The following is an 8,492-nucleotide window of genomic DNA, read 5'->3' as shown; positions in this document are numbered from 1 at the left end:
CGATATAATAGTACCGGTGTGCACGTCGGCGAAGCCTACCAATGCAAATTAACCCGCACACACGCAGCGCCCTTTGCGTGAGGTGGCGCTCCAGCGTTAAAAATGGGGCAAAATGAAATTTGAACTGTGCATTTTAAGTACGATGTGTAGACCACATATAATATGTACACCACATATTGCAATTTTAGCCACTTGAGGCCGCCTTCGCTGCGCTCGGCAGCCAGTAGAACGCGCGTATTTGCGTTACATTTTAGAACCCTACCCTCGGACGGACTGACAGACGGACGGACAACACACTCCACTAGAGAGGTAAGACTAGCCGTTCGCCGCCGCTACGCGGCGGAGTGGCATGGTTTTGTTGGAGATGAGGTGGCCGGAACTTTATTGCTTCTTGGTGTCGCGTGTTTTGAGAGCGTGCTCACCCCGTAGATCTTGGCATCGTGTATTTAACCACTTGCCTTTCCGTAGTCTCATTCGGCCCCGTATAATATCGTGGTTTGGAACGTTTCCGTTACCCCGTACTACAGGTTGGATGTTGTTTTCTTCAATGGCCCATGCTCTTTCGTGCTCTTCCCGGCTTCGAGGTTCCTGCCCACCCATGGCCCACGCTGCTCAGCGGTTCTGTCCTCTCTCTTGTGGGTTCATGCGCGTTGGTACGGCCTTTTCGTAAATGCTAACTTTTCTCTGTTCTCAAACGTTTATGTGGGTTGCACTGGCTTCGTGGTAGATACTATTTCGTGACCGTTGGCCTTCCATCGCCGGTGCTCTAGCCGAAGTGTGCTATTCCGTGGTTTGGTGACTTCATGCAGTCGTGTTGTTCCGTCGCCCGTGTATCGTGCTCTCCAGGTGAGGTTCCATCGACTGCGGTATCACGCTATCGTGCAATCACGGTGTGGTAATGCTGTCTATGGTATTGTGGTCACGTAGTGTATCTGCGTTGTCCGTGTTATCGTGATTTACAATGGCAACGTGCTCCACAGTGTGCAGTCGTGGTCACCCCAAGCGCCCACCTCCCCGTTTATTTCGTGGCTGGCCCGCCGTTCGTGCAATCTAGTTCTAATGTAGTACTGTCCTCCGTGGATCGGTAAGCTCAGGTTCAACACTGGTATCGTTCTCCGCGGCACGGTGATTTTACGTCTATAGCTCTGCGGCTGCGTTCTCCCATGGCTTAGTGGCACAGCCCATGCTATCGTGCTAGCTTGTGGTGTCGCGGCTGGTCTGTCGTCCGTGTGATTGTTAGGTACCGTAGTATCGTGCTCCCTGGCTTGGTGAGATCCGGTTCTACCCTGATAACGTGCTCTAATGCTCGATGACTTCCCGTTTTTGGATTCCCGCCGCTTCATGCCTGGTCCGGCGACCGTACTCCGTGCTCTTCCGTGGTGCTATGGGAGAGTTGCTGTCCATGCACTCTTACCGCTACGTGCGTACTCTTCCGTAGCCACCCTTTTTAGCATGCTGGGGGTCTGTATATCTATTTCCCTTTCGTGGTCTGTACGCTCCCGTCATATTCTTGTCCCTCTGTCCTTTTCATAGCTGCGTGCACTTCCGTCTTTCACGCTACGCATACAACTTCGTGGTTTGCATCGGCTAAGACTTCTATCGTTGTCCATGGCCTTCCGTGCTTCGTGTTGCTCTTTTATCCCATCGTCTACATAGTGTGGGTCGGTGTTCCTTCGCGTTTTGTGTTCTTGCTTAGCCTCCGCGCTAACTTAATCACAAACGCTGTTTCCATTTCGTTTGATGTACGCTACATATATTGTTGGGAAAACTCGCACAATATCTTCAGGTCGCACACTACGTGCGCAAATACAAAGGAAGGTGACACTTTTTTCCCGGAGTTAAGCCACAATAGTCGTATTTAAAGTTTTCACATTATTTATTTATAGTATATATTTGTTATTTATTATCAAACGTTGATATAGCAATTATGTGTACTACTACTACAAATAACAGCAAGTAAAAAATGAATTGTATTTAAAATAGTACTACGCAAAACAGTATTGAAATTAAACGCATTAGAAAAGTACTACGAAGCCTAAAACATCATTCTATATCCAATAAGTTCTAAAGTTTCGATTGAGGCCGAAATATAAGTCACCAGGGCCTACAAAAATTTGCAGCGGCTCCTACGACGATATTGTACGTGTGTGCCCATCGGCGCTATTTAATTATGCTAACTAACGCGTACACAGGAAGCGCCCTTCGCATGAGGTGGCGGCCCACAGTTGAAAATGGGGCAAAATGAAATTTGAACGGTGCATTTAAGTACGATGTGTTGATCACATACAGTGTGTACACCACATATTGCAATTTTAGCGAATCGAGGCCGCCTTCGCTGCGCTCGGCAGCCAGTAGAATGCCCGCATTTGCGTTACATTAATTAACCCTAGCCCGTGACAGACAGACGGACAGACACCAGACTCCACTAGATGGGGTAGACTAGCCGTTCGCCGCCGCTACGCGGCGGAGTGGCATGGTTTGTTGGAGATGAGGTGGCCGCAACCTTAGTGCTTCTTGGTGTCGCGTGTTTTGAGAGCGTGGTTCACCCCGTAGATCTTGGCATCGTGTATTTAACCACTTGCCTTTCCGTAGTCTCATTCGGCCCCGTATAATATCGTGGTTTGGAACGTTTCCGTTACCCCGTACTACAGGTTGGGTGTTGTTTTCTTCAATGGTCCATGCTCTTTCGTGCTCTTCCCGGCTTCGAGGTTCCTGCTCACCCATGGCCCACGCTGCTCAGCGGTTCTGTCCTCTCTCTTGTGGGCTCATGCTCTTTAGTACGGTCTTTTCGTTAAAGCTAACTGTTTTCCGTTCTCAAACGTTTACGTGGGTTGCACTGGCTTCGTGGTAGATACTATTTCGTGACCGTTGGCCTTCCATCGCCGGTGCTCTAACCAAAGGGTGCTATTCCGTGCTTTGGTGCCTCCATGCAGTCGTGGTTCCGTCGCCCGTGCATCGTGATCTCCTGATGAAGTGTCATCGACCGCGGTATCACGCTATCGTGCAATCACGGTGTGGTAATGCTGTCTATGGTATTGTGCTCGCGTAGTGCATCTGCGTTGCCCGTGTTATCGTGTTCTACAATGGCATCGTGCTCCACGGTGTGCAATCATGGCCACCCCACACGTGCCCCCTCCCTCTCCCCCCCCTCGTGCTTTTTGTGGCTGGTCCGACGTCCGTTAAATCGTGTTCCCATGTACTACGGTTCTCCGTGGCTCGGTAAGCTCAGGTTCTACACTTGTATCGATCTCCGCGGCTCGAAGATTTTCTGACTATAGCTCCGCGGCTGCGTTCTCCCATGGCATAGTGGCCCAGACCATACTATCTAGTTATCTTGTGGTGTCCCGGTTGATCTGCCGTTTGTGCTTCGTATTTTACCGTGCTTTGTGGTCTACCGTGTTGTATCGTAGGTGATTTCCGTGCTCTGTAGCAGCTACGTGTTCTAGCCCGGTTTTAGGTAGAAAGTCTAACAGAGTCCGTGACTCTCAGTGCTTTCATAGATTTACATGTTAATTGCATCGGCCCGCTTCCGTGCTTTGTAGCTCTGTGTTCATATTTGTTTCCCCTCCATCGTACATACTGTTTCTTTCTGCCCTACAAATCCAGTTCGATAAGCTCGCACCTTCACCTAGGCTCACGCCCTGTCCTAAGCTCCCATACAAACACGAAAGTAATTGTGACCAATGGAAAACGTTTATTTTTAGCCAATCAGTTTTTCTGGTGATTACGCGGATGTTTGTTGCGCTGGCGAGGTTTCCAGCGACGACGGCGGCGATTAATGCGCTCCTGGACAACACGCCGCGGCGGTTGTGGGGGCCCCATAGCGGCGGCAACTAAGGCCAGGCTTTGTTGGCGCGAATCAGTGGCTGGCTTCGGTTCTGGTGTGCGTGGGCGGTGCCAAAACCCCTGGCTGTATGGACCAGAGGCGCACGCGATGCACCTGCGGGCACCCGCTCGAGCCTGGCCCTGTGCGAATGCATCCCATGCTAAGAATTGTTCGCAACAGGCGCACAGCCGGAGCTGCAGCCCGAGACCGTCTGGCTCGAGCGGGGGGTGCACAATGACCGCCTGGCACGTCGAGCACATGGGAGGTAAACGTTCCATTGGAGAAATGTTTTATTAGAAACGTTTTTATTAAATTAGTAGTATTATTTTTTAAGTATTAAACTAAGTATTTCGAAGTGTTGAATTACTACTTTGCTAAAATGCGATCCAGTGGTGTCGCCAGGGTCTAAAAAAATCAACAGCGCCTACGACGATATAATAGTACCGGTGTGCACGTCGGCGAAGCCTACCAATGCAAATTAACCCGCACACACGCAGCGCCCTTTGCGTGAGGTGGCGCTCCAGCGTTAAAAATGGGGGCAAAATGAAATTTGAAAGGTGCATTTAAGTACGATGTGTAGACCACATACAGTGTGTACACCACATAATGCAATTTTAGCGAATCGAGGCCGCCTTCGCTGCGCTCGGCAGCCAGTAGAACGCGCGTATTAGCGTGAGTTTTATTAACCCTAGCCGCGGACGGACTGACAGACAACACACTCCACTAGAGAGGTAAGACTAGCCGTTCGCCGCCGCTACGCGGCGGAGTGGCATGGTTTGTTGGAGATGAGGTGGCCGCAAATTTAAGTGCTTCTTGGTGTCGCGTGGTTTGAGAGCGTGGTTCACCCCGTAGATCTTGGCATCGTGTATTTAACCACTTGCCTTTCCGTAGTATCATGTGGACCCGTACAATATCGTGGTTTGGTACATTTCGGTTATCCGTACTACAGGTTGTAGTCATGTTCTTCAATGGCCTGCGATCTTATGTGATCTTCCCGGCATCGTGGTTTCCTGCTCACCCGTGGTCCATGATGCTTGGTAATTATGGACCCTCTCTCTTGGGCTCATGCTCTTCAGTAGTATGACCCTCTTTCGTGGATGCTAACTATTTCCTGATCTCAAACGTTTACGGGGGCTGCACTGGTTTCGTGGTTCATAGTCTTTTGTGGTCGTTGGTTTCCCATCCAAGTACTCTACCTGAAGGGTCCTAATCCGTGGGTTGGTGCCTCCACGCAGTCGTGTTGTTCCGTCGCCCGTGTATCGCGCTCTCCTGGTAAGATTCCATCGACCGCGTTTCGACGCTATGGAGCAATCGCGGTGTGGTAATGATATTTATGGTATTGTGCTCGCGTAGTGCATCTGCGTTGCCCGTGTTATCGTGCTCTACATGGGCTTCGTGCTCCACGGTGTGCAATCGTGGTCACCCCAAGCACCCCCGTGATTTTCGTGGCTGGTCTGCCGTCCGTGCAATCGAGTTTTAATGTGCTACTGTCCTCCGTGGCTCGGGGAGCTGAGCTTCTACGCTGGTATCGTGCTCCGTGGCTCAAAGATCTCCCGTCTATAGCTCCTGTGGCTGTGCTCCCCTATGGCTTAGTGGCACAGTCCATGCTATCGTGTTAGCTTGCGATGTTGCGGTTGGTCTGTCGTCCGTGAGATCGTTAGCTACCGTAGTGTCGTGCTGTCGGACTCGGTGAGCTCCGATTCTACCCTAATATCGGGCTCCAATGCTCGGATGATCTTCCGTTTATGGTACATCGCGTTTTCACGTTTGGTCGGTCGACTGTGCTCCGTGTTGTACCGTGGTGCTATGGGAGAATTACTGTCCGTGCACTCTTACCGCTACGTGCTCTACAGTGGCTTCGAAGTTGCGTGCTCTTCCGTAGCCGTGCATTTCAGCATGCTGGGGTGTCTATGTATTTAGTTCCCTTCCGTGGCCCGTACGCTCCCGTCATATTCTCGTTCTTCTGTTCTTTCCATGGCTGCGTGCACTTCCATCTTTCACGCTACGTATAACACTTCGTGGTTTGCATCGGCTAAATCTTCTATCATCGTCCATGACGTTTCGTGCTTCGTGTTGCTCTTCTATCCCATCGTTTTTCGTGTTCTTGCTGAGTCGCGTGCCTCCGCGCAAACTTGATCACAAACGCTGTTCTCGATTTTGTTTGATGTACACAACATATATTGTTGGAAAGATCACACAATATCTTAAGGTCGTGTGCAAATACAGAGGAAGATGATACTTTTTCCCGGGGGCAGTGTGGGGTGCAGGGGGGTGTCGGGTTGGGAAGTCATAATAGTCATATTTTAAAGTTTTCACATCCTAAAGTATCAATTATTAATAGTAGTAGTAGAGGTGTGATTTATTATAAACGTTAGCATAATAATTATGTGGACTACTACTACAAATAACTGCAAGCAAAAATATGAAATGTCTTAAGAATAGTACTACGCAAAACAGTACTGTAAGTTAAATTATTACAAACCTACTACGAAGCAAATCAAATCATATTTAAACCAATAAGTACTAATGTTTTGATTGAGGCCGAAGTATGAGTCACCGAAGCCTACAAATTTTATCAACAGCACCTACGACGATAGAGAACGTGTGTGCTCATCGGCGCCTTTTAATTCAGCTAACTAACGCGTACACAGGCATCGCCCTTCGCGTGGCCTTGCATACCGCAGCTGAAAATAAAAGCAAAATATAATTTGAGCGGTACATTTTAAGTACGATGTGTTGACCACATACAGTGTGTGCACCACATATTGCAGTTTTAGCGAATCGAGGCCGCCTTCGCTGCGCTCGGCAGCCAGTAGAACGCGCGTATTAGCGTGAGTTTTATTAACCCTAGCCGCGGACGGACTGACAGACAACACTCCACTAGATGTTTAAGACTAGCCGTTCGCCGCCGCTACGCGGCGGAGTGGCATGGTTTGTTGGAGATGAGGTGGCCGGAACTTTATTGCTTCTTGGTGTCGCGTGTTTTGAGAGCGTGGCTCACCCCGTAGATCATGGCATCGTGTATTTAACCACTTGCCTTTCCGTAGTCTCATTCGGCCCCGTATAATATCGTGGTTTGGAACGTTTCCGTTACCCCGTACTACAGGTTGGATGTTGTTTTCTTCAATGGCCCATGCTCTTTCGTGCTCTTCCCGGCTTCGAGGTTCCTGCCCACCCATGGCCCACGCTGCTCAGCGGTTCTGTCCTCTCTCTTGTGGGTTCATGCGCGTTGGTACGGCCTTTTCGTAAATGCTAACTTTTCTCTGTTCTCAAACGTTTATGTGGGTTGCATAGGCATCGTGGTAGATACTATTTCGTGACCGTTGGCCTTCCATCGCCGGTGCTCTAGCCGAAGTGTGCTATTCCGTGGTTTGGTGACTTCATGCAGTCGTGTTGTTCCGTCGCCCGTGTATCGTGCTCTCCAGGTGAGGTTCCATCGACTGCGGTATCACGCTATCGTGCAATCACGGTGTGGTAATGCTGTCTATGGTATTGTGGTCACGTAGTGTATCTGCGTTGTCCGTGTTATCGTGTTCTACAATGGCAGCGTGCTCCACAGTGTGCAGTCGTGGTCACCCCAAGCGCCCACCTCCCCGTTTATTTCGTGGCTGGCCCGCCGTTCGTGCAATCTAGTTCTAATGTAGTACTGTCCTCCGTGGCTCGGTAAGCTCAGGTTCAACACTGGTATCGTTCTCCGCGGCACGGTGATTTTACGTCTATAGCTCTGCGGCTGCGTTCTCCCATGGCTTAGTGGCACAGCCCATGCTATCGTGCTAGCTTGTGGTGTCGCGGCTGGTCTGTCGTCCGTGTGATTGTTAGGTACCGTAGTATCGTGCTCTCTGGCTTGGTGAGATCCGGTTCTACCCTGATAACGTGCTCTAATGCTCGATGACTTCCCGTTTTCGGATTCCCGCCGCTTCATGCCTGGTCCGGCGACCGTACTCCGTGCTCTTCCGTGGTGCTATGGGAGAGTTGCTGTCCATGCACTCTTACCGCTACGTGCGTACTCTTCCGTAGCCACCCTTTTTAGCATGCTGGGGTGTCTGTATATCTATTTCCCTTCCGTGGTCTGTACGCTCCCGTCATATTCTTGTCCCTCTGTCCTTTTCATAGCTGCGTGCACTTCCGTCTTTCACGCTACGCATACAACTTCGTGGTTTGCATCGGCTAAGACTTCTATCGTTGTCCATGGCCTTCCGTGCTTCGTGTTGCTCTTTTATCCCATCGTCTACATAGTGTGGGTCGGTGTTCCTTCGCGTTTTGTGTTTTTGCTTAGCATCCGCGCTAACTTAATCACAAACGCTGTTATCATTTCGTTTGATGTACGCTACATATATTGTTGGAAAACTCGCACAATATCTTCAGGTCGCACACTACGTGCGCAAATACAAAGGAAGGTGACACTTTTTCCCGGAGGCAAGCCACAATAGTCGTATTTAAAGTTTTCACATTATTATTTATAGTAATATATTTGTTATTTATTATCAAACGTTGATATAGCAATTATGTGTACTACTACTACAAATAACTGCAAGTAAAAAAGGAATTGTATTTAAAATAGTACTACGCAAAACAGTATTGAAATTAAACTCATTAGAAAAGTACTACGAAGCCTAAAACATCATTCTATATCCAATAAGTACTAAAGTTTCGATTGAGGCCGAAA

The sequence above is a fragment of the Phytophthora infestans genome, genomic scaffold (assembly GCF_000142945.1).
Source record: "Phytophthora infestans T30-4 supercont1.171 genomic scaffold, whole genome shotgun sequence".
NCBI classification, from domain to species: Eukaryota; Oomycota; class Peronosporomycetes; order Peronosporales; family Peronosporaceae; genus Phytophthora; species Phytophthora infestans.
Note: the sequence above shows the minus strand (reverse complement) of the source record.